The 26,437-nt window shown below is 34.0% G+C and overlaps 1 pseudogene across 1 annotated transcript; it reads left to right on the forward strand.

The window, feature by feature from the left end:
- LOC145608781 (uncharacterized) lies at positions 1-25,431 on the forward strand (annotated as a pseudogene). The gene is made up of 31 exons (XR_014105891.1): positions 1-379; positions 513-635; positions 828-985; positions 1,181-1,225; positions 2,924-3,002; positions 3,100-3,173; positions 4,966-5,072; positions 6,058-6,240; positions 6,383-6,583; positions 6,686-6,899; positions 6,995-7,066; positions 7,154-7,491; positions 8,231-8,453; positions 8,543-8,753; positions 8,867-9,203; positions 9,995-10,172; positions 10,296-10,436; positions 10,563-10,824; positions 10,905-11,354; positions 12,022-12,485; positions 15,652-15,788; positions 15,872-16,053; positions 16,166-16,552; positions 16,651-16,776; positions 20,075-20,140; positions 20,219-22,032; positions 22,123-22,402; positions 23,027-23,228; positions 24,022-24,531; positions 24,654-24,786; positions 25,042-25,431. The product of XR_014105891.1 is annotated as an uncharacterized LOC145608781 (transcript).
- Positions 25,432-26,437: the final 1,006 nt, after the last annotated feature.

A 26,437-nucleotide genomic window follows, 5' to 3' on the forward strand; every position in this document is an offset into this window, starting at 1 on the left:
AATTGTATATTAACAAATGTGATTAAAGATTCATGCAACTATATATAAATAGAGTTTCCTCAGGAGAGAGGAAAAAAAAAAAAAACTATATACAAATGGAGGAAGTATTCACTATTTGAACTCCAAAAAAGATTAAAGACCCTGAAAAATAAAAAATAAAAAATAAAAAAGTCCGGCCCTCAACTGGTCACACCTGGTGAATGAAAACCTATATATATGTCTGCGACATTGATAATATTTTTCTGTTGCCGTCTTTCTCTGTTTCACCAATTTCATCTGTCCTTTTTTCGAGCATCAACCATCAATGGCGTCGGCCAATGAAGCTCAGGCCGTTAAATCTCTCAATACTACTCCCGGCCTCCGCAACCGCCTCTTTGTGGTACTGTTCTCTCACTTCTACCATAAACCCTACTTTAAACCCTACCTTTTTTTTTTTTTATTTTTATTTTTGATGATTGAATTTGTTTGTTTGGAGGTGTGTTAATTCAATTGTTTGAAATTTGGTTGTGCAGTTCAAATCATGGCCTCAACAAATAGCCGAGCTGGAAATCAATGTTATTCGAAATCTAGAAACCGTCAAGGCCAAGCCCTCTTCTGGCTCTTGTTTCTTCTTGGATTGTCTAATACATTGGAGGGTATGCTAATTATTTTACTGTAATCAGTTTTCATTGTTGTTTAGTTTCATTTTGATTTTATTTCCATATGCCTAATTTTGATGGAAACAATTGTATCATGTAATCATAATTGAGGCAATTTGCATTCTAAAGTTGTTAACTTTAATTTTGTGGTCACGTATTTATAATTTTGTGGTCGGGGTTTTGGTTCAGGAGTTAAATACAGCTGAGGATTTCATTTCGTTGTATGAAGAATTGATGCCGCTTGTACAAACCTTGTCATTGGCTCTATTACACAAGGATATGATAATCACGAGACTCTTGTCTAGGTTGCAAATGAAAGCGCGGCTTTCACTAGAGGCTATTTTCAGGTTTGCCTTAGGATTTTCACTAGCTAATTATCCCTATGAAACTCTAGTGGAATGTAATTTGTATTTACGATTTTGTGGAATAAGTTTTTGTTTCTTTCTTATTCAGTTATAGGTGGTTCTATTATGTTAAGCGAAGTGCAATAATATTATGTTACTATTCTGGTATTGAGGATGAGCTCTTCATTTGCTCTACAGGTTGATTGCAGAGTTCTCAAGGGATCTAGGGGAAGAGTTTATACCGTAAGTTTGTGATTGTCAGTCGTTATAATTTATTTATCAATATTGCTATTCAATCCTCCAGTTCAGCTTTTCTGTTTTTAAACAAAATGGCATTGGTATTAAGTAGCTTCATTTCTGTGTTCATGCATTTTTTGATCCTGTAATCTTGCACTTGATGATGTTGGTATGCAGTCTGACGTCTTTAGCACCTAGGACAATCTTTTTGCTGGGTTATTTTCTGGAGATTGAAAGTGAAAGTATATGGATCTGATCAGTTAAAAACATGGTATTATGCTTAGATATTCAGAGTTAAAAGTCAATTATTCACTTGGATAGAGTAACACCAAGAACTTCTCAATTAAGATTAATTTTTATTTGTACTCTTGACTTTAAGAAGTCAAGAACACTTCATAAGGTTGCTTTCTAAGCTTGACTGCAAGGAGTCAGGATCGCCTCAAAAGGCAAGCAAATCAGTCTTAATCCACCACTGCAGCAAGCACCTTACTCATTAGAAAGGCAGCCAGGATTTTTCTCTCGCATTTCCCTCGAGTCTCCACTTCAAGAACTAAGAGATATTAAGTATTAGGGATTTAAGTATGCAATTTGAAATCGTTCATCTAATCAAGATGGCTGCATAATTGACTCGAAAACCACTCTTACTCTACTGATAGGATGTTTATAGCCTTAGCCAAATTGACTCGAAAACCACTCTTACTCTACTGATAGGATGTTTATAGCCTCACCAAAATGTCTAGCGATGATTTAATTCTAGGAATCATTCAACACTTCCTTTTAAACGTTATAGTCTGCTTTGCTTTCTAATTTTGTCCCTCATAATTAATGTTCTATTTGACTCCCCGCGACAAGTTATGCATTTATGCTAGCTTTCCTGATGCATTTATACTCCAGTACTCAAATTAATGTCAGCAAGCTTGGACAGTTTTGCATCATTTAGTCTTTTGCACTAAAATTCTAAAAATCATCAATTGTTCTTTGATATGAATTTATTTGTGGCAGAAACTAAAGTTATCTTTAATTACACAAGAAAATACCTTCTAATTGATGTCAACAAGCTAGCAGCTACCCCTTGTTGGTTTTATTCTATATATGCAGTAATTGGTTTTTTAACCAATGACATGGGCATCGATAGACCCCTAATTTATTCACTGCTGCCTGTGTCATTGTGGGGGGTCTTGGAGGATGATGTCATTGTTCCTGTAGAAGCTTACATCTTGAGTAATAGACTAATAGTTGTTTCATATTTATTTTTAGAAGATGGCATTTTTGGTTTTGAGCAGATCTTTGGAAAGAGTACCATTATAGTTACTAAGGAGTATTAATTAATAAATGTTTAGTTGGTTAGGTCATATAGTATAATGTTTAAATGATACAAGGATGGTTTATACCTTGTGCGGTTGTGCCCCCAGACAAAACTTAATCCCTCTATTTATATAGAATCACACATGATGTTATCGACAGTTATATTGATGCGATACCCTAATTACTATTCAAGATCCTTAGAAAACAGAACTTAAAATGCTGTCCTTCTCAATCTCGATGCTTCCAGGCCAAGTAATTTTTTCTAGAATGTTATTTGTGATTCTATCACTTCTATGTGCTTTTAAATTGTTTTATTTTCTTAATTCTTGAAGGGGTTTTTTTCATGCACAAGAGTTGTCAATATCATTTAACATGCTTTCTTCATGTACTTTTTGACAGCTTTCTTCAGAGGATTATTGAGTCTTACTTGGCTCTTCTCAAAGATAAAGCTGACCGAGAACCAGAGATTATTGAGCAGGTCTACCTATGTCTCTAAGGAATATTCTTCTCTGTCAGCCTTTTGTACTTCTTAGGATTACAGATACTTATGAAACAGCTGATTTACTTGGTTGCAGATATTTACCTCATTGTCATATATAATGATGTACTTGCAGAGGTATCTCACCAAAGATGTTGTTCATGTTCTCAAGTAAGTGCAACCTTTTATTTTAAATGTTTGACAAGTTATCTTATTTGTTTTTTTTTTTTTTTTTTTTTTTTTTTCTATCACATTGCCGACGTTGGGTTAAACATGCGCTCTTCAGTTGGTTTGAAAAAAATATCTAAATAAATTATATTGATCACTTTTGTCTTTATATTTAAATTGTTATAGGATCTGATTTGGGGTTAGAACGTGTTACTATGGGAAATTTCATCTTAAGTAGTTTAGTGGTGTTATAAATGCTTCCACATATTCATGCAACATGAGTAGTTTGGAAAAATATAAATTTATTCATTTCCATTTAAACAAATGTTAGGACTGTATTTTTTTGCATCAAGCAGCCGTCACAACTCCTTTTCTAGTTGAAATGGCACCTTGTTCCCTTTATATGATACTCCCTCTTTCATGATAATGGTTAAAACTATTCATAAATGAGTTTTCAAAATTAATGGTTACACTTTGCTTTATTTTATATTAAGGTAGATGACTCACCTTATTTGATGCATTAACACATTTCTGTTTTCCAATTTATTTTCAAGTTTCAATAATCTTCTACTTACACTTTACTAGTCTTAATTTGAAATGTTGTGAGGTGTAATGAAGTGCAACGGGTCCTGGGAGCCTAGATGGAAGCTGCAGATGCAGATTTTTACGTATCTATTTTTAATAATATTTATTGATTTTTTTTGCTCACGTATTTTTTTTTCTTTTCAATAATAACTTTAAGCTTTTTTTAGATCAGGAAATGGCAAATAGAGATAGGAATTCACGTAACTACTATAAAACCAAGAGAGGGGGGAAGGGGGAAGAAAGGGAGGACTTGTCTAGCAGGAGATATTAGTGGCTTTACTCATAGCAACAAATTGACAATCAGATGGTGAGAGTAGAGGAGAAGAAGTTGGTTGGGCTGCTTCTGCTCATTCTCTTTTCCTTTCTCAACAACTGTTTTCTCTTTCCAGGTGTAGGTGTGTGGTCTCGTAACTATAAGCTTCAAGTTTACTTTAGGGTGCTTTATGTTTTGACCTTCGCTAGCTCATTTGATGGCCTGTTTGGGCTTCTGTCAAAGACTTAAGTAGAAGAAGTAAAGAACTATTGTATACATTATCTTATATCCTCTTTGAAATATATTACTACTGTAAACTCCCTTTGTCCCATAGAGCTTTACACATTCACCTTTGCACAAAGATATTAGTGATAAGTGGTTTGCTTTTAAATTGTTAACGTTATTGATAAGGTAGATATGGTAGGACTTAGTGGCTTACCTTTGCTAAAAGTTTTTAGAAATAAGTGATTGCTCATTTATAAGTTGTTATTTTATTAATGAGGTAAAGATGTGGTAGGAGTTATTTGGGTCTTTTACATTGAATGTGAGAAGGTGCGGAGCTTGTGGTGGGGGAGTAATATGTGTATTTATATACTTCATTTTTAAATAAAAAAAAACTAGCAACTATTTGAGAAAGTGATTAGACTAATAAACAAACGAATCTATACTAATATATTAAAAGGCGTTTCTAAAAACATCAATGTGCCACGTAGTTCGTTTTATATTGAGCCACGTCATCTTTCCAACATCTCATCACGCCACATCTTCCCTCAAATAATCTTAATCATTACGCCTCCATATAAAAACATAAGGATAAGAGGATTTGAACCCACAATCTTTTATAAAAAAGATGGTTATTTAACCATCTAAGCCAATTATCTACTAACTACTCACTGTTGGCAGTTCATTTTTACTGACTGAATGTCCTTTGACAATTTTGAAATTTTGCTTCTGTAGGATTACAGTCAAACTAAGATATTATCCCAAAGATTTTGTCCAGGAGTTTATGGCTAAAGCGCTTTCGTTTTTGCTGAGAAATGCACCTTTTCAACAACTTAAAGAAGGTGATGTTAGTAGAGTTTTTTTTTTGGGTCTGCGATCTCTTTGCTAACACTGAGTAATTATTTTTCAGATGTTCTAGTTCAATGATCTTAAGATTTGAGCTGCTTGATTGGCTAGTTAGAATGTGTTAGTGTCAGTTCAGTTGCATTCAGTTGAATCAGTAATATCTCATATAGTAATTCATCTTATTTTTTATCTTTTTAAATTTCACTGTGAGCTATCTTCTTCTTGAATGTTAACCACCTAGTGCTTATAACTGCTTGATGTGCTGCTTTTGTGGGGTGTTGCGTTCTATATAACTATCACCCAGTGTTGGAAAATAGAGAAGGATAGTGAAAGTTTCTTCAGTAATAGATGTTTTTATTATAAGATTAAGTAACATCCTTAACTTTTGTGTTGACCTTGTCTGGAGATTTTTAAAAGATGTACACTACTACACTATCAGACATTTAGACTCATGGTTACATATGTGCTGTTTTGTGGCGGTTTTTTGTGCTCTTTTATCCGCATAGTATGGTTTCTCTTCTTCTGGTCCTCTGTGTATTTTATATAGTTCAAGCGATAATCTGTTCTTCCCTCTATGATGGAATATGGAAAAGTGGATTCAAATCTATGGAGGTCAATTGTTCTTGATCGACTGATTTCCAAAGTGCATGTTTTTATATTGCACTCATCTGCCTGCCTTCCTACTTGTATTTCTGCTCTTGTAGTTTGAGTAGCATTGCATATGTTCTTAAATGAAGGCTGTTTTACTTCTGTATCTTATAATATTTAAGGCTCTTTCAGATGTTGTATTTCCTCTTTGAACTATTGTCCACACAGTACCTAACTAAAGTTGATCCTTGATTGAAACGATTCAGCGATACTCGATTTGGCCTGGTTCATATGTGCAATTATGAGCTGGTTTATTATAAATGTATAAGAGATATAACCTTTATATTCTACTGTTCGTCTTTGGTTATTGATTTTTATTAATATTATATGCAGGTGTTGGTAAAATTCTGCATGAAGCTGCAAGAAAGCCATCCGAGGCCAAAACATTTGGAGCTAGTGCTTTGCTGTGGCATATTATGAGAGGAACATCATCTAAATTTCATTCACGTGCATCTCTTGTGCTGGACTTTTTAACAGATAGTGACTTCTTAAGTATAGGTGACAAGTTTAACCAAGGTAGGTTGTGATCTTTTGATGTGCCTTTGGTTATTTTGTTATCTTTTGCAGTCTTTCTGTATCTTATTAGGCATCAGCCTCCTTGGCGAAAGGCCTAAGGTATCACACCCTATATACTTTTCACCATTTCATTTCACTGCAGGTTCTTACACTGTTACTGAAATTGTGATTGCTGCTCTTGAAAGATGTATGGAGTTGAATGTCAGTGAGCTGAGGCTGATGTGGGATCACTTGTATGAAGCTATTGGAAATTCTCTATCTGGCGGTTATTCTCAACATTTATCCCGCCTGTTATCAGTGCTTATATCAACAATTTCTGTTGATCATGGCCGAAAAGTTGGTGGTAAGTTGTGAGTGAGCTTATTAACTTTTGTCTTTGATGTTCTTCTAGGCTGTGAAGCTGTATGACGGTTTCTTTGTGTGACTATTCTTTGTATTTGTGCAGACTACCAGAAATTGCAGAAACTAGTAGAGTTGCTCATGCAGAAATTTATTCTTCCATGTAGCAGTGGTGAAACAAAGGAACTGGTATCTGAGGCGGCTGATAAGACTTTTCAGCTCCTGTTGTGCATTCTTGATGGTATTTACAATGACAATTCGGCTGGTATTCCTGAATTTTCTTTGCAGTGGGATCCTGTTTTTCAATTAAAGAGCTCAAGGTATCCTATCTTAGATGATTGGTAGTAGTGGTTGATTGTTAGGCTTTCTGTGGAAGTAGCTCTATTAAGTTGACATTTTTAATTCTTTTTTTCAGTTTGCTTACATTCTTGAAAGAATTGATCATGAAGGACTATGCTATACTTGCGTTCCAAAGCAATATTTTAAGGTAGCTTCGCCACATGGATATATTGCCAATATTTAACAGTATTTTACAACATTACTTATTGGGCTTTTGTTTTTGTCATTTTGAAAGTGGTTGGTTGAATGTACTGGAAATAGCCAAGGGAGAAGCTCTACATTTGATACTGGCGTATTGTGAAAGATTTCAAGCTAAAACAGGATGTTTTAATGTTCTAGAAGGAATGTCAAAGGAATTGGTTGTAAAATGTCAATGTTTTTTTCAAGAGTCACTCTGCTACTGGATAGGAGTGTTAAATAATTTGACGCACAAAGATACAATTGTTGATCAAGAAGTCGAGGACACTTTGGCTTTACTTTGGGGAACCATTTGTTGCGTCCCTTATTTCTTTTATGTTGAGGGGAATGGGTATCTGATGAATGTTGTTGATCGGCTATTAGCAATTGAAACAGGTACAATTTTAACTCTGAAGTTTCACTTGAGATAGAAAAATCTTGTTGAAGGACTCTCTTTGGAATTTTTAACTTAATCGTTTCAATCGATAGTAGCAATGTAGAAATTTTGTTTTTATAAGTAACTTTTTGTTCTTGAAATATTGCGTATGAGAGAATGGCCCACCTTCACTATGACTTTGCTCCATAGGAGGCTCTATGGATATCCTACACTGTCTGGTAAGGTTGGTTGTGTTTAGATGTTATAATACTGTATCATAATTTATTCTAGTAGACACGCCTGTTGTTTTATATTGGCTAGTGAAGTTATTATTGTTTTGGCTATCTCTAAGGACTGTCAAAGTGGTTTTATCAACTGGAATGCAATAATCACTATGAGATCTGCAATTTGGCGAAGCAAATTGGATAGAGTATTTGTGTATCTTCTGTAAAAATATAAATTTTTACCAACAGAATGGCATTTCGCTAATAAAGAAGAATCCTTTTCAGCAGCCTGGTTTTGAATTCCGATTGCTGGGTAACTTTTCTGAATGTCATTTAGTTGCATTGCATTCCGTACATGCAGCATATCCTTGAATGTTGAAACTAAAGTGCTACGTGACTTTCTGGTTACTGTTGCATTTGACATTTGGTCCTAATTTTATTTCTACTGTAAGAGAGTCTCAAGGTTCAAACTTGAATTATTTTTTAATTCATTTGATTAATTAATAATTGTTGATCCATTTGAATTTTTTTCCAGATATTGTTGCTGGAGTTCCTAAACGTATCTGGCAGGGTCTAATTGGTGCTGCTATACAAAGTTATCATGGTTCTGGAAGACCTGAAAGATTTGATCATAAACATACCAACAGGATTTTGCTTCTTGGAAAAAGTTACAAATCATCACAGCAAATACTGTCTGCTGTTGCAGAGTATTTGGATTTGAAATATGGGTAAGTAATCTGGTCATGTTGTTCTTATAAGCAGCTATTTAAAGGTTTTCTATCTTTATGCTTTTCTGCAATTTTCCCTTCATAATAGTTTCTCATAATACCTGCACAAATCATCACAGCAAAGGTGTCTTGATAAGACATCCAAATCTTGAAGCAGCAGATGTGATGGATGCTTTGAATGTATTTTTGGAGAACTTATTTCATCCCGACAAGGAACTTCGTGTTTCGACCCTTAAAATATTGTGTTATTATGAGCTTTGGAATTATGAATCACAACAGATGGATATAGAAGATTCTGAAGAAAATTACGTTGGCACCCAATGCTACAATGTACATTTTATTCAATTTTTTTTTTACTCATTATGGATCATATATTTTTGTGTTGATTTGGCCATTGAAACAGCTATATTATTTATTTTATTTATATTTTGTGTGACATGCAGGTGTTTAACCTGCTTCTTTCTATTGAGCAAACACCCATCTCAGTTGCCACCAGTAGAAATGTCACTTTGCTAGTTTCTAGAATACAGACTTCTCTATCTGCTCCTGGTGTAACTGAAGCCCATATACTACCAGCTTTATATGGCATTATTGGGCTTTTGTATAACCAATACATGGATTTATCAAATTCAGCTTTAGAGTGCCTTTCTGCTATGATCAGCACATATCCTGGGCTCTTATGGAATAAGTTTATCTGCTTTTTTGAGCAATGCCAGACCAGCTCTCTAAAGGCTCATGGTTTAGACAACTCCAACATGATTGCATGTAGTAAGAAAACTGGTATGTACTGGCTCTTCAAATATCTTATGTCATTCAAGAAGCTAAAGTCCATATTTGTTTGTCATATAATCTAAGATATTGGGTGGAAAGTTATGTTTGGTAATTGCCTCTAATTAGACATGTCAAAAATGGACCTGATGCAAAAAAGTGGGCCATGAACAAGATTTCATGACCTAAAACCTTACCCTAGCCTGAATCATTCAAAAAAAAGGTGTCAAACCTGACCATCCCATCTACTATCTGATTTATCAGTAAATTATCGCCTGTATAGTAATTAATGTTACAGTTATTCCATATAATATTGTTTTGGTTGGATGCATACATCTTTTAAAGGTTGAATATGTATTATAATTTAAAAATTCATCATTATATATTATTTTGCACTTACTTTTATTTTTTAAAATATATTTATCGATATATGGTTGTATATATTGATCTTGAATATAAAAATAATGCAGCATTTCTGAAATTTCTCAATCAATTGGTCAACCTGAACTCAAAATGTTTGGGTCAAGAACAAACTTTGTCTGATTGAACCTGATGTGTACCTAGCTGAAAAATGACCTGAATCCGAACTTTAACCCCAACCCTTCCTGGCCAACCTAGTTGATAGTTTTACCTCTAGTGCATTGTTTAGATGATATAAACATCTTCAATTACATTTTTGAACTAAGATTCTTATCTTCTTAGTGTAATGGTAGGCTGAACAGTGAGTTTTTACAAGTCTGCTGGCTGACAAGGGATTCTTGTTTTTATGGCTTTCTGATTGCTTGCTCTGTTGCTTTGGTCAGATTTGGTGGAACAATTCCATTCCTTTTGTAGCTCAACATCCTCTGATTGTTCTGGCTTGTCCATAACTTCTTTGCTACTTCAAGCCTTTCAAAGGATTCCAACCATTACCGAGTCACATTCTCGTCAAGTAGTTCCATTATTTTTGAAATTTCTGGGCTACAGTGATGAAAACCCTCAGTGAGTGCTGATTTTTTTTTTTTTTTTTTATTAAATGATTAGAACTGGGCTTGTCATGTCATGGCGTGGCTTGGAGAATTGTACTAAATACTAATTGTCTGTTATATGTGCCTCTGTTTGTAGGTTGGAATCGTTTGATTCACATGCTTGTGCTGGTAAGGATTGGAAAGTTGTACTCATGGAGTGGCTTAACCTATTTAAGTTGATGAAGAATCCCAGGTCATTTTATTGCAGTCAACTATTGAAAGAAGTTTTGGTGAATAGGTTTGTAAATATATATATATATATATATATATATATATATATATATATATATATATATATATGTTTTTATGTCTGTTTTCCCTCTGTATCTTTGTGATTGGAATATGACGAGAGTGAGGTTTCCAGGTTGCTTGATAACAATGATGTTGAGATACAAATTAGGGTTTTGGATTGTCTCTTAAATTGGAAGGATAGGTTCTTGCTCCCTTATGAGAAGCATCTGAAGAATCTTGTCAGTTCAAAATGTTTGAAAGAAGAAATTGGTACTTGGAGTTTGTCTGAAGACTCTACTTTGGTTGAAGAAGAGCACAGAGCCCAACTTGTCCCGATAGTTATTCGATTGCTGATGCCAAAAGTTAGAAGCCTTAGGACACTTGCCTCAAGAAAGGTGAGATGGCTTAGTGGTTGATTGCTTTTTTGTCCAATTGAATTGCTAACTGAACATTATATTATTTTCCTATCATACAGCATGCAAGCGTGAGCAATCGAAAGGCTGTGCTGGGATTTATTGCTGAATTCAGTGTTGCTGAGCTTCCTCTTTTCTTTCAACTATTGTTGAAGTCTTTGCAAACTACTGATCTTGGTAATGAAGATATAGAAAGTTGTGCTTGGGTTTCAGAGAAATGCAATTTGGATGAATTTGAATTGCCAACTTTATTGAATTTATTCTCTGTGGAGAAAATATTGGCCCTTCCCTTGAAAAAGAGATTTGGGTTTTTGCACGTGGTTGAAGAAATTTTTATAATTTTTGATGCTTCACGTGTCAGCCCATTTCTTGATCTTCTCTTGGGTTGTGTTGTCCGTATTCTGGACAGCTGTGCTTCAAGTATTCTGAATAAAAGTCCTAAGCAACCTACTCAACTTGATGGTTCATCCGATATTACCATGCAAGAAAGTAGAAAGGAAGCTATGAGCCATGTATGGGTACAATAAACTATATAATTCACTGCTTTAATTTGTTTATGATAAATGTTACATATTTACATATGTTATGTGTGTGTGTGGTGAGGCTAGAAAAGTAGATCTGGCCTAGGTTAAGTCCAGTAGGCACGTATAACAACGTCACTGTAATAGACTAACATTAGGGAGGGTAATTTGGGAAATTTAGTACTTTTAGGTTAGTAGTCACTTGACCTTAGTATAAGTAGGGCTAGTATATGCAGTAGGATATGATGTGAATTGTGAGGAAAAATGTTGAGAGTGATAACCTAAAGTTATCAAGAGAGTGATAGCCTTAAGCTATTAATCTATCCTTAGGATATGACGTGAATTGTGGGGAAAAATGTTGAGAGTGATAACCTAAAGTTATCAAGAGAGTGATAGCCTTAAGCTATTAATCTATCCTTTTGTATCCAAATTCTGCCATTATTAATCTAAATTCCAAGCTTTCATATTATTATTAATATAATATACAAGTCTGAATTTCAGTCTATAACAGTCACTTGTCTTTTTGCTTAAAATATGTGACTCACCAGCGATTATTATTGAAAATGGCGTTCATCTGTAGTATGACTTTTACATATATACTTTGGATAAGCGGGAGATTTTCTGTAATCACTGATCATATTTGTGAATATATGTACAGACCAGCTCGGCAGTCAAGCAATTTAAAGATATGAGATCATTATGCCTGAAGATCATTTCTTCCATTCTTAATAATTACGAGGACCATGATTTTGGCTCTACATTTTGGGATATATTCTTCAAGGCAGTGAAGCCTTTAGTACATGGATTCAAGCAGGAGGGCTCAAGTAGCGAAAAGCCAAGCTCTTTGTTCTTTTGCTTTCTTGCAATGAGCCAGAGTCCGAGACTTGTTTCTCTTTTATTCCGAGAAAAGAACCTAATTCCAGATATCTTTTCAATCTTATCTGTTCCAACAGCTTCTGAAGCCATAGTTTATAGCGTTCTCAAGTTCACCGAGAACCTTCTAACTCTTGAAGTTGAGCTTGGGATTGATGGCTATATTATTGATGACGTTATCTGTTCAAACCTTCAGGGTCTTGTTGACAGCCTGCATCATCTATTCCACACTTTCACTGAGAGAAGAAGGTATATTATTTTTAGGTAGTTTTTACGTAGCTCAATAATAAAAGTGTAGGTTAATTATATATGTTCTTGATTTCTGTTCGCCTTTTTTCTATCAAGATTTACTCTGCATATTGTGTCTTAATAGTTCTTCAAGTATTTTTTCTCTGTTCTGTAGCCTTCATCATGTTTATTTAGGTTTGGAATCTTGACAACCCTCTTTAATTATACTATGTGTCATAAACTGGGAGGGTGAGGAGGCGGGACAGGTAAATACTTTCTGTAAGAAAAGGAAATATTCTTTGAAGCTGTGAGATCTAGTATACTAGACCTATGGACTCCAAATCTTGGTGTTTTTGCTGATTAATGGGATTTTATTTATCTATTATTATTAAGTATATATTTTCTATAGAAGTGCTCCATGTACAAAAAGAGGACGAGGTGTCCTTGTAAAGTGAATGGAAAAACCATCAATAAATATTATCTTAATGTCTTTGAATCTCCTCTATAAAATAATTTGGAAAGGCCCTTGCTGTTTTTGCCCATTATGAAGCCACCTTATCCTACATTAGCTACAGGATTATTCTAGTACAATTATTTTTAGTGATAAAAACTGAGAAATTTCCGTATTTATCAGATATATACTTATTACATTTTTATATTTACTTTATCTAATTGATTATTACTGTTTTAAATTTGTTTTTACTGATTGTCTTTAGTTTGATATTATTAAGTTTCTTTTATATTCACATTGAAACTTTTTATACTATGTATAATTGTTGTTGTTACTACAAATTTCTACCCCCATGATTTTACTAACTCAATTTTATATTGTTCTAGCCTTTTTGCATTTATAAATGTTTATTTTGTTCAACTCACTTTAATTTATTCAACTTTTGTCATACTATCTTTACTATTATACCCTCCCACCCCACAATATACACATTATCACTCTCTTTCTTACTTTATTTTACACCCACACACCTTTTTACCCTTTCTCTAATTTTATCTTACGCCCACTACCCTCTCTCGTACTTTTTTCTACACTCACTCATCTTTTTCCAAGTCCTCTTACACGACATATCACAGTTAGAAAGCTAAATAATAAAAAAAAAAACTGGTATTTGGATAACTAGGACATCTTGTCCTTTTGTTTCTAATTGGTCTTGATTCTCTCAAATATCCTAGTGTATTTGGATATTGTCAAATATTAGCTTTGTAGTCATTTTGAAGTGAAAATGTAGTCTTGTGTAATTTGGTTCAAATGATGGTATGCAAAATGTTTTATGGGAAATTCTCTTTTGTAAATTGCTAAACTGCCCTCACTTGATGCATTCAACCAACTATATCTAATCAAAACTGATGAAGGGTTTAAACCATTCACCTTCTTCATCTTTTACATTCGAAATTCAAGGTGGACTGAGAAATTCGTATGAATTGATGGGTTTAAAAATTAGGGCTTCTAATATTATAGCTTTGGGTATTTGTTTGAAGGTGTTTTGTCAATTGTAAAGACATATTTCGAGGGAATTTTCAGGAAAATTGATGAAATTCAGGGTAAATTGTGCGACAATTTGCGCTAGTTTTTGGGGTGAAATTTGCTCATTAAGTTAGTCAATGTAATTCAGATTAAATAAGAGAAATCTGGTTTTGGTAGTCAGAAACAGGAATAAAGAAGTGAATAGTCCAATGCCAATCAAGAATTCATCTACTAAAGACTCGAATTCGTGTGAATTTGATCATAATACTTGTAATGACGTCGATTCTGTATTGAACCCGGTTGAGAATCTTAGTCGGTAGAAGTTTATTAAGGCAAGATCAAGCTTGCAGCAATGGATCAGTCTCAAGCAAAGGAGAATGTAGTTTTATCAGGTCAAGATTTCAGCTTTCTTGTAAAAAAGGCGGCTATTTCGGACCGAGCAATCGGGGGTTGATACCAATGTATAAAAAAGCTTAAGGTGCGCCGAAGCGATAAGGGTTATGCAGCGCCTAGTTGCGCCTCTTTGAAGTGAGGCGCACTATATATACAGTTAAAAAAAAATTGGCAGAAATTTGCTTCAGGTGCGCCTTATTGAAAACACGTTGCCCAGGTCATAAAAAGTGCTTACTCCCTGCGCTTTTTCAAACACTGGTTGATACAAGCCTTTCTAGCTGGCTAATGTGTGTATGAGGAACAATCATGAATAAGAGCAGAAGCAGCTCAGTTTCAATGGGAAATTCACCTTCTGACAGAAAAACATGTTCTTGTTCACTCAATAAATTTGAGGATAGACCCATATTAGGAGCTTTAACTCTTGAGGAATTAAGGCAGCATTTGGCAATTTCCTCAAGAATCCTGATGAACTCCCCATCATTGGAACTGTTAGAAGCTATTGGAGTCATACAAAACAGAGCGAGAGAAATGAATTGGATGGAGTAAATTAGGGTTTATGTGAAGGGGGAAATTGGGGGAAATCGATTAGGAGGGAATTGGGAATATAACTATTGGAGGGAAAGCAATTTTTTAAGGTTAAATTAGTCATTAAGTTTTTATTTAACTAGGGTTTGACTTATAATTGCATATAAACATCATTAATGTCACCATTTGATTATTGTAGCTAATTAGAGTTTATCAAGGATAATAAGAATTTTTACAATTTATTATTGAAAAAATTAAATATTACAGTGTTACCAAAGAGAATTTCCCATGTTTTTTTTGGCATATATTATAAATAAGATATATCTATCTTTATATATAAATAAAAACAATTGCTTCTCTTGTTTATTTGATTTTACCGGATATACCTTGTGCCATAAATGTTATTTTATTTCCATGCGCCATAAATGTTATTTTATTTATGGTGAAGAGTATAGGGCCTCAAATAATTATCTCTTTAATTATAATTGTGCTTCTGATGAGGATTAGCTATGCTTTACAGGAAAAAATGTTCTTAGCCTTGAAGTGTATGATTTGGGCCTTTGGGATCAAGGCTTGCTTTCAATTTGGCATTATTCTCTATTCTTCTTATAAATGCTCCTTTACCGTTTGTTGAAAATCAATTTTCTGTCTCTATGGTATCATTTCTTCTGTGGATCTTATTCTCTTTACCTTACGTTTTTTTTCATTCTTGAAATGAACGACAATTTTTACTTTTTGGGCAGTAGATTTCTTGCCTGTATCTTTTCGTGTGTTTTACCATCGTTTTTGCAGGAAGTTGTTCAAACATCCTGGGGAAACTTTGCTGAGAGTTCTGAAATTATTATCAAAGTTCATAAAGGATGAATCAGGAGCAAGAAAATTTGTGGATATCTTGCTTTTGCTCGCGTCAGATGGAATAAAAAATTCTGGTGGGGTCTTATTCCTTTTTCTTTAAGAGTTCATTTTATTTAGTTATATTTTATAAAGCCATTTGTTTTATTTTGTTTGTTAGACTTGTGTATGGAGGCTTTGCAGATCCTCAGGGAAATAGTTTCAAAATTACAGAGTGAAGCTAACACTAAAATTTTGAAGGCCGTATCTCCCATTCTTATTTCTGCTGAAAGGGGTGTACGGTTGTCAATTTGTAATCTTCTTGGTGCTCTTTCTGAGAATGATTCATCCATTTGCTCTATGGTAATTGTCTTCTGTTCTTACAATTTCCTTTTTAATGGTTGCTAAGTTTTTTTTTTTTTTTTTTTTTTTGGGTGAGTCATCTGTTTTTCCTCGATTTCTTTTGAATTTGCAGGTAAATCTAGTTTGTGAATTAAATGCCACTTCAGTGGTAATGGATGAGCTCAATTTTGATATCATCATCAATGCTTATGACAGAATCACAGCAGATTACTTCTTTGGTGTTAGTGAGGATCAAGCAATAGTGATATTATCCCATTGTATTTATGACATCAAATCTAATGAGTTAATTTTAAGACAATGTGCATATAAGTCGCTGCTCTCATTTGTTGAATTCTCTGCCCTGATAATTGGGGAGGAAGTAAAGAACCAGGAGGTTCCTGCACAAACAATGGCAGTTGATGACACTTATTGGACTGACAATCACATTCAGCATATTGTAAATAAATTCCTTCTGAAGCACATGGGAGATGCAATGACTAAAATAACAACTACGCAAAAGGTAGGCATCTTTTGAAATTCTAGTCAAAACTGCTATTACAGTGATTTATTCACAAACTGGGCTTTCAAGGTCACATTGATTGATGGTTATGATTCTAGGAATGGATTGACTTGTTGCATGAGATGGTCCTGAAGCTTTCTGGAATTCCAAATCTTGGAAGTTTAAAGGTCCTCTGCAGTGCAGATGCGGAAGTCGACTTCTTCAACAACATTGTTCATTTACAGGTAATAATCACTATTGAGTCCTCAGCATTCCTTTTATGTTCTTAGGATTTTTTTTTTCTTTGTATTTTTAATTTTCTGAAAAATGAGGTTTCACCCAAAGTTTAATACATCTTATTATAGTTACAACAATAAAGCCAAAGTCTAATTTAGTTATTCCCTAAAAGTTGACTTAGACTGCATGAATCAAGAATCTATTTCCCGTGCTCAAACACAAAGATCCTTTTTCCTCCAATTTTTTCTATCTTATGCTACATGCTCTTGATAACAAATTTCATCATTACATTCTTAGCTGGGAACATATCATTAGGACGGTTGTGGGCCGGTTGATTTGGGTCTATTGTGTTTGGATCAAGCCTATTTTGTTATACTCAAAGTTAAGTTTTTTGTTTTCAAGATTAGGTTACATAAGATAACTATATGGTAAAAATGTCATTTTTCTTTAGATGACTGGAAGTAACAAGTCAATTTGGTTCCTATCTAATTAGAATGCTCCTTTTTCCTCTGAAAAAATATAAGCTCCTTTCATACCTTAGACATAGGCTGACCACTAAATCATGAATCATTAAATTCTAGTTATGGCATCAATGCTAAGTTCAATTTCTCTTTTGTTTAGTTTTTATTGTGTGAACTTTTATTTTAGAGTACATAACTTTTGAACCATATATTATTACTTCCCTCGTTCTCTTTTACTCGCAACATTTAGATCTTGATGCTTTACAATGCATAATTGATAATGTACAAAAAAAAAAAAAATGATAATGTGAATCATTAAATTCTAGTTATGGCATAATTTCAAACTTTATATCTTTAATTATGGATAAGTACAAAAAAAAAAAAAAATTATAATGTAAATATATATTGAGACGAATCTAACCAGGTACTGCGTGATTGTATTTTGCCCAATATATAAATCAACAAAGGTGGTCAAATGAGAGAACATGAATGATGCAAATTTACAAACATTGCAAGTATAAGAGAAAGGAGGAAGCATATGACACTGATGCTTAACTCAGATGGAGTATTATATAATGATTGTAATATTGAATATTTGAATATTTTTTAAAACTAAGTTATAGCTAACTTATTTCGATTTATTTCAGACAAAATAAGTGAAAATAAATTAGTTACTAGTTTAATATGTTTAAGCGCTTTTAACTTACAACTACAAAAATTGTGTTCATATGATAAGATTGATGCGTTAAAGCATTAATCAGACGATTATCAAATTGATTTCCTTTTTGGTATGGACTTACCAATCATCTATATCTTACCATTCTTTTAGACTCAACTTCTTCTGTTCATTCCTAAAATTTTGATAAACTCCCATCACATCTACTCCTTTATTAAGAAAGCAATAGATAATTTCACCAGTACTTATCTCCTTAAAGTTTGTAAAGTGGTAATTGTTCGCTGGAGTAATATATATTTTGGTTGATTGGGGATTTGTTTTCGTATTAGTTTGTAGTCATAAATGTTTAATTTTGGGTCAATTTAATTTTTAGTCTATCGTTTTTGGGTCCAAATAAGATATCAGAATGACTCTTTTGTGATAAGCGACTTAGTTTTATTCTTAACTCCTTCCATCCAAGTCATCATTGGCCTCTCTAACATATTTCTTTACGGAAAAGAGGTTCTATTCCATGGTCTCCCATATCCAACGTCTAAAGTACAAAATGTGGTCTATTCTTAGCTCCCTCCATCAAAGTCATGAGATCTTGTTAGATTCGTTTCGAAATATGCTTTCAAAATATAAATTTTTTTTTTTTTTAATTTTTCTAAAAGTATAATCTACACATTGTTTGGATGGGATGAAATGAAGAGAAAAGATAGGAAGCAAAAGGGTGGGGGATAAATCACTTTGTTTGGATAAAGGATTGAGGGAAGGAAGGGGAGGGAATCATTTTCCCTCTTCTTTTTAATAAACACTATCCTTCCCAAATTGGAGAGATTTGAAGGGAAAATGAAGCTCCACTTTGCGCCTCTCTTTCTTTTCCCTTCTAAATTGTTATCCAAACATGCCATTAAGATACTAATGGTGTGAAATGTGCATTGGAAAACATGAAATTACCAACATTCCGATTCAATAAGAATGGGGAAAATGAATCCCTCCCTTTCCCTGTTCTTACAACTCTGGTCAGTTAAAACCAAATCCATTATCACTTAATCGTGGTTACAGTTCTGTTGCTGTGTTTGGCGGTAAGTTATTAGCCAGCCAGCTTTGGATCAAATGGTGACTGGTCAGGAAACATATGTTAAACTTCTAGTCATGCAGGTTACTATTAGAGTGTGTACCTAAAAGGTGGAAGGCTAGGATTAGTATAGGCTTTCTAAGTTTTGGTTGGACCTCTGCCAATCTGGCAATTCTCTTTTGGAACATATTTTCTTTGGCTAGAGTGAATAAAAGATTTATTCTTCAGTCGAATTGCTGGGAGGTCCTTTTACAGATGAATTCTCCAATCCCAAATTTTGATTTATGCAAAATCTGTCTTTCATGTGTCATCATTGTTGAAGTTGGGACTGGGAAGAATTAAAATTAATCTGGGAAGAATTAGAATATATAGTCCTTGCTTTTCACCAAGTGGCCCTATACCAGTTCTCATTTTTTTAAAAAAAAAATTCTTTTTCCTAAAGTGGCCCGATTTCCAATATTCATGTGTGCGCTGTCTTTTTGTTTCACAAATTGCCTCTACATGAAAATATTACTTTTAGAATGAGTGAACAGGACTGGTTAGGAGATAGGAACTTTCGAAGGATGTTGCCCATGTTGGAGACTTTTTCCCTTATAAAGTATTTTGATTCTGGCATTATTTTAGTACTAACTTTGGCTATTGTCTTTATGAAAACTTGATTTCTGCCAAAGCTTTTATTGGCCTCAGGATATAAAACTACTGTTTGGACAAAATGGTCATATCGTGCATGCAGGTGCTGTACTGGGCCTGCCAGCAGTTTTTTGATTTGTATGCAAGTAATGATATTAGCTTCTGGAGAAACTAGGGAAGGAAATCCATGTTTGTATCTAAATGATTCATCATCTATATAATTTATGATCAGATAAACTGACAGGATGTGTCATTCCCTTAGTTTCTAGATATGTGCAATTGATTAGTCTATGTTGCTTCACCTTAGTGATTCTGGACATTCCTTGTTTATCTTAGCCTGATATTTCAGCTTAATTGACTCAGTGAGCCAGTTCGTTCTAGTTTGTAGTTTGTGTTACGTATCTAAATTATGTTTATTAATTAGTATGAAAGTTGCTTGTGTGTATTACTGCAATGCTGACTTGTTTTTGTTCTTGCAGAAACATAGAAAAGCCAGAGCATTGTCACGCTTTAGAAATGCTGTTGCCACTGGACAGCTTTCCGAGGTTAGCCGCATGTTGCAGTTTGCTCCTTATTTTATACAGTTTTGACTTGTTGATTAATATAATTTTCCTGTTTTCCAGTTTGTGTTGAAGAAAGTGTTCATCCCCCTCTTTTTCAGTATGTTGTATGACTTGCAAACAGGAAAGGGGGAGCATATAAGAAGTGCCTGTCTTGATGCCATCGCTTCTATTTCTGGTCAATTAGGATGGAAATCATACTATGCTTTACTAATGAGATGTTTCAGGGATATGGAAAAAAAGCTAGATAGGGAAAAGGTCTTGTTACGACTTGTTTGTGCTATCCTTGACCAATTTCATTTCTCTGAGACCTATTCCTCTCCTGACCTGGTATTTCTAAGAAATGATGTAACAGAGAATGATCCTGAAAACAAAACTAATTCAGCTACAAAACCCAAATGTACCAGTTCTATGTTTTCTGCAATACAGGCCTGTGTTACTGGCACTGTGCTGCCAAAGTTGCAAAAACTGCTTGTTTCTGATCCACAGAAAGTGAATGTTAGTATTAGTGTTGCCATCTTAAAAGTTTTAAAGAAACTTCCTGGTGACACCCTGGATACTTATCTTTCTAGTATTATTCATCGGATATCAAACTTTCTTAAAAATCGTCTGCAGAGCATTCGTGATGAAGCTAGATGTGCTTTGGTTGCATGTTTAAAGGAACTCGGATTTGAGTATCTTAAACTTGTTGTCAAGACTTTGAATGCAACATTAAAACAAGGATTTGAGCTTCATGTTTTGGGATATACTATCAACTTCATCTTGTCAAAAGGCCTTCCAGGTACGGTAGGTGGTATGCTAGACTTTTGTTTGGATGAGCTCCTTCGTGCAGTAGATAATGACCTTTTCAGTGAGGTAGCTGAGCAAAAAGAGGTGGAAAAGGTTGCTTTTAAAATGAAGGAGACCAGAAAACAAGTGTCTTTTGATACACTTAGGTTGATTGCCCAAAATGTGACTTTCAAATCCCATGGGTTGAAGCTGCTCTCTCCAGTATCCGCTCATATGCAGAAGCATTTAACACCTAAAATAAAATTAAAATTGGAGACAATGTTGACTCATATTGCTGAGGGATTTGAAAGAAACTCCTCTGCTGATCAGATTGATCTCTTTATCTTCATATATGGCCTCATTGATGATTGGCTTTCTGAGGATAAATGTAAAAGAGAAACTATGTTAGTGGAGGGATTAAAAAAAGAAGATGTCGAGGCAAATAGTAAAGTTATTATGAAATGTTATGTTGGGATCGAACCACAGTGCTCGTATCTTATTACAGTCTTTGCTCTTCGACTTCTTCACAATCGTTTGAGAAATATCAAACTTCACAAGGGCAATGATCATCTGATCTCTCTGTTGGATCCTTTTATAAAGCTTCTGACATCTTGCCTGAGTTCTAAGTATGAAGAGATAGTAGATGTTGCTCTAAAGTGTATATTTCCGTTGACAAGGCTGCCTCTTCCCTCCTTGGAATCTCAAGCTGACAAGATAAAAGTGACATTATTGGGCATTGCTAGAAACGCTAATGTAAATAGTGCTGTAATGCAGTCCTGTTTAAAATTATTGACTGCCCTGCTTCGGAGCACCAAAATTACCCTTTCGACGGATCAATTTCATGTGTTGATCCAGTTTCCCCTGTTTGTCGATCTTGTAGAAATACCCTCTTTTGTTGCCTTGACACTTTTGAAGGCAATTGTGCAGCGCAAGCTTGTCGTCCATAAGATTTATAAATTGGTAAATGAAGTTGCAAGACTAATGGTAACCAGTCAAGAGGAAGCTATCCGCAGAAAATGCAGTCAGATATTATTACAATTCTTGCTCAACTATCAACTTTCTCAGAAACGCAGGCAGAAGCATCTTGATATTCTTGTGGCTAATTTAACGTAAGATACCATATCCTTACTTGAGGTGTACAATGTAAAATTGTTATTGTGTTCCCTTAGGTACATACCTTATGTAAAATTTGTTTCCAGGTATAAACATGCTACTGGGAGAGCAGCTATTTTGGAAATGCTTAAGACAATTATTAAGAGATTTCCTGAGAGCGTAATTTGTGAGCAGTCAAAGATATTCTTTCTCCGTTTGGTGTTTGTTTTGGCCAATGATCATGATAACCAAGTTCGCTCCTTAGTTGGAATTGTTATAAAGCATCTTATTGGGCGTATTAGATCACAGCCACTGGAGACCATTTTGAATATGTCTCTTACTTGGTATTTGGGGGAGTCACAACAATTATGGAGCCCAGCAGCACAGGTAATGATTTATATGATGGTAAATGCAGTTTACTGTTTTTACTGTTGGTGTCATGCATCTTACATGTTTGACATACATCTTATTCACTAAGCTACCTTATCTAAATAATTTTCGAAGCTCTCTACAGTGGAGAGTAGGATCAGTTAAAGAAAGAGTGGGTCTTTCTGCACCTTAGAATTAGATGCTTTTGCTCTTAATTTCTTATAAAACCTCATGATCGTTCTCAAGAGGCTTAAAATGTTGCTACATGGTTGGTGGGTGGATGTTTGTGATCAGAGCCTGTTGATTAATATTTTTTGCTGGCTATTTGTCCCCAGTTGATATAAATAGTAGTCCTAATCAGGCTAGTTATAGTTGGTAGTTGAGCAAGTGATAAGTTTTTAAAGTTTCGAGGCATGTGATAAATTTTGTGCCTATTAAAAATTTTAAGGCATGCTTTTCAGGGCTAAGCTGTCTGTGCTTAAATGTGTCTCTTTTTGTATAGTGGTATACTCTTGCTTGAGTCTGGTGATATATCTTTTTCGCTGAGGTTTAGGCTGCAATATCTTTTTTTGGAATATATTGTCTGGTAATATTTGAGTTAAAACAGAGAATGTTCTTACTGTCGGAGTATATTTTGTTCAGGTCCTTGGATTTTTTGTTGAAGTGATGAAGAGAGGATTTCAGAAGCACATAAATTATGTACTGCCTGTTATTGAATGGTGGGCAGCTAAATCTGTCAGATCCTGAAACGATCCCCTTTTGGAAGGATGCTTATTATTCTTTCATTTTGTTGGAGAAAATTCTTACTCAGATTCCAGAATTATTCTTTGTTGGGGATATTGGAGTAAGTTTCTTGCTGTCGGTTCATAGTCCTTTTATCTTTGCAATTCCAACTTAACATATGTTATTATGACAAGGTCTCTTGGGCAAGGATTGGTGTTTTTATTTTTTTCTTGAGTCGGGCATTAGTATTGATCTTGATTATTGCTTGAATATCTAAGTATTGGGTAATGCTGGTACATAATTTTGAATTGAAATGTTTAAACTAAGAAGCCATTTAGTTAAAATTCATAATATGGATAGCTTGTCTTATCAAATGGATAGCTTCCACAGTGGACCTCTCAGGCATAAAGGCAAATTGGTTATCCAAAATTCTTGTGCATGCCTCTGTCTTTCAAATAAATAAATAAAAATAAAAACATAGCCTTTTGTGAGAGTTGGGGGGGGGGGGGGGGGTTGGGGGTGAAACATCTCTGAAAGCCTCTTTTTTTTTTTTACAAAATGAATTGGTTTTGATATTCTTTTCTAGTAAATGAGGAAGAAACATTTGAACATTGTATGAGACTTGTGAAGAGTAATGAACTGGAAGCACTGGTTTCTTAGAAGCTTAGCATTTCAGTCAAAATTATAGAATGTCATATCATTGCAAGATTGCCAGTTTTGTTTTAATTTTGTCTTGATATCCCTGCAGAGAAGCTTATACACTTCATTGCTTTCCTAATAATTCTATAACAGAATTATGTTTTATTTTAATGTTCATTTTTACTCCAAAAGATGAAGCTAGTTGCTTCAACAAGGGTAATAATATGCAGCTATTAATCTCAAGTGTTTGTTGGTAAATCTTCACTTTTTTCCAGAATATATGGCAGGCAGTCTCTGAGCTTCTTGTGCATCCACACCCATGGATTTGTAACTTATCTAGCCGTCTTGTTGCATTATACTTTGAGCAAATGGGAAAGCAAAGGAAAAAAATTGGAACAACTTGCCTTACAAGCACGAGTAGGATGTTCCTGATTGCTTCGTCTCTATGCAGTCGATTAAAAGCTCAACTCCCTGATAAAGGTGTAAGAAGGCTTGTTAAATGCAATCTTGCATTTGCAATATGTGGGATACAGACTCTATTGCGTCAAACAGAGTTTAAGGATCCCTGTACATTTTGGTCCTCCCTAGATTCACGCGATCAAGGATGTTTTCTTAAAGCTTGTCAGTTGCTTGATACTAAAAGCGGAAGGAGTATCACCGAAGTGCTCACTTGTGGATTCGATGACAAAAATTTTGATCAGAAGAACAGTACTCTTAGTTTTTTGCTCGTGTGTGGTTTATTAAACACAATGGGAAAAACTGCTCTTCAAACTGAGGATACACAGGTCAGTGCTTAGGATATGGAGTACGGATACTGAACCAGTAGTTCTTTGCTTGTTCACATCATATAAATATATTTTGTTTTTACATAACCTCTGTTGCTAAAGATTCTTTTTAAAAATTTCAGACGAAGATGATTCTTGGTAGTCTTAGACTGATAGCTGAGCAGACTACCCAAGAAGATTGCCTGCAGTATGCCTATCTGCTGTTGTTCCCGATTTTCAAACTTTGCGAGGGATTTTCTGGAAAAGTAGTTCCAGGTAAGATTTATAATTTCTTCAACTTCCAAGTTTTTCTTCTGTATTTTGTACTGTGCGTATTGTCTGCCACATGTTACGCTCAACTATAAAGCTGCCTTTGAAGACATTGAAGTGCATTTTGGCTATTCCTTTCTGGGAAATCTTTTTTTTTTTTTTTTTTTTTTTCTTATTTGTAGTGCAGCCAGGGTAGATTATATTCTCTATGCTTTGCCTTTCTTAGTTGAAAACTTCAAATGCCTTTTTTTATCCATACAGATGATGTGAAGAAACGTGCAGAAAAAGTTCGTGAAAAGATACAGGGAAAACTTGGTACTCAAAACTTTGTACATGTTTACAACCAGATGAGGCATGATCTTGGAGAAAAAAGGTTCAAGAGGAAGCAAGACGAGAAGGCTGTTATTAATCCTATCAGAAATGCCAAGAGAAAAATGAGGGTTTCTGCCAAACATCAAGCCCATAAGAAGAGAAAAATGATGGTTATGAAGATGGATAGATGGATGCACTAGTGTGCAAATTTTCTTAAATTTTTCTGTACATATCTCTTATGATAATTGATAGTGTAAATACTAATCATATTCATTTTTAATATACTAATCATAATTGTATTCATTTTAGATTAATGAATATTCATTTTTTTTTACGCGTTCATAATTATCAGCTAGCCTGGTTTATACTAAGTGTTCATTTTATAGAGCGTGGTGCAGCTATCCTGCAACTAAGACCTATTGTTTGATCAGTAATATAGCTTTGGGCCTTTGGCTTGCTAATTCATAAACGCGATACATTCAATTTTTTGTCTACTTACAAGAAATATCTACATATCTTAGATGAAGAGGATAATTGATGCTCTACACATAAGAATTATTAACCATACCCAAATTGGTCACGTCAATTTTTGCAAGTATTATGAAATTAGGGGTGAAATGAGTCACAAGTCAATTGAAATTAGGTCAATATGTTTGTGACTCATTTCATAATAAAGCAAAAGAAAATTTGAATTAAAAATAAACATAACAGAATGATATATATTATATACCCATATATACCGTTAATCCATATGTTGTTCATGTGAATAAAAATAAGAATATCTTTAGAATAAAAATAAAATATATATATATATATATATATATATATATATATATATAATTGTTCATGTGATTGATAAGAATAAAAATAAAAATAAGAATATCTTAAGAATGTAAAATAAAATTGTTTAATATATATATACCCTTAGCATTTTTGTTTTCCCTAATTTAAAAAAAAAATTAAACCATTTTTTTTAAAAAAAGGAGAAGCACCTTTAAAATAACAAAAGTCAAAATTTAACAAAAAATTTCAAAAACAATAAAATTAATCTTATTACAAACAAGTAGTTTATATTCACACACACACAAATTCCATACATCTATTGGCTTGTAATCCATAAAGTGAAAAAGAGTTTTGGACAATAATTTTCCCTTTCCCATGATACCCATCCCAATTTTTATTTCCTTTATAAAATAAAAAAACTATACAATATAGTTTAATAATCACCTTAAACTATTCATTTCATAATACAACCAAAGCAAAAAAATGCAGAACTATTATTATTATTATTATTATACAACCAAAGAGATACACTTCACTTGTATCGTCAACATTATTATTGTTA

This window comes from Chenopodium album, chromosome 23, assembly GCF_948465745.1.
Source record: "Chenopodium album chromosome 23, dcCheAlbu1.1, whole genome shotgun sequence".
Taxonomy (NCBI): Eukaryota; Viridiplantae; Streptophyta; class Magnoliopsida; order Caryophyllales; family Amaranthaceae; genus Chenopodium; species Chenopodium album.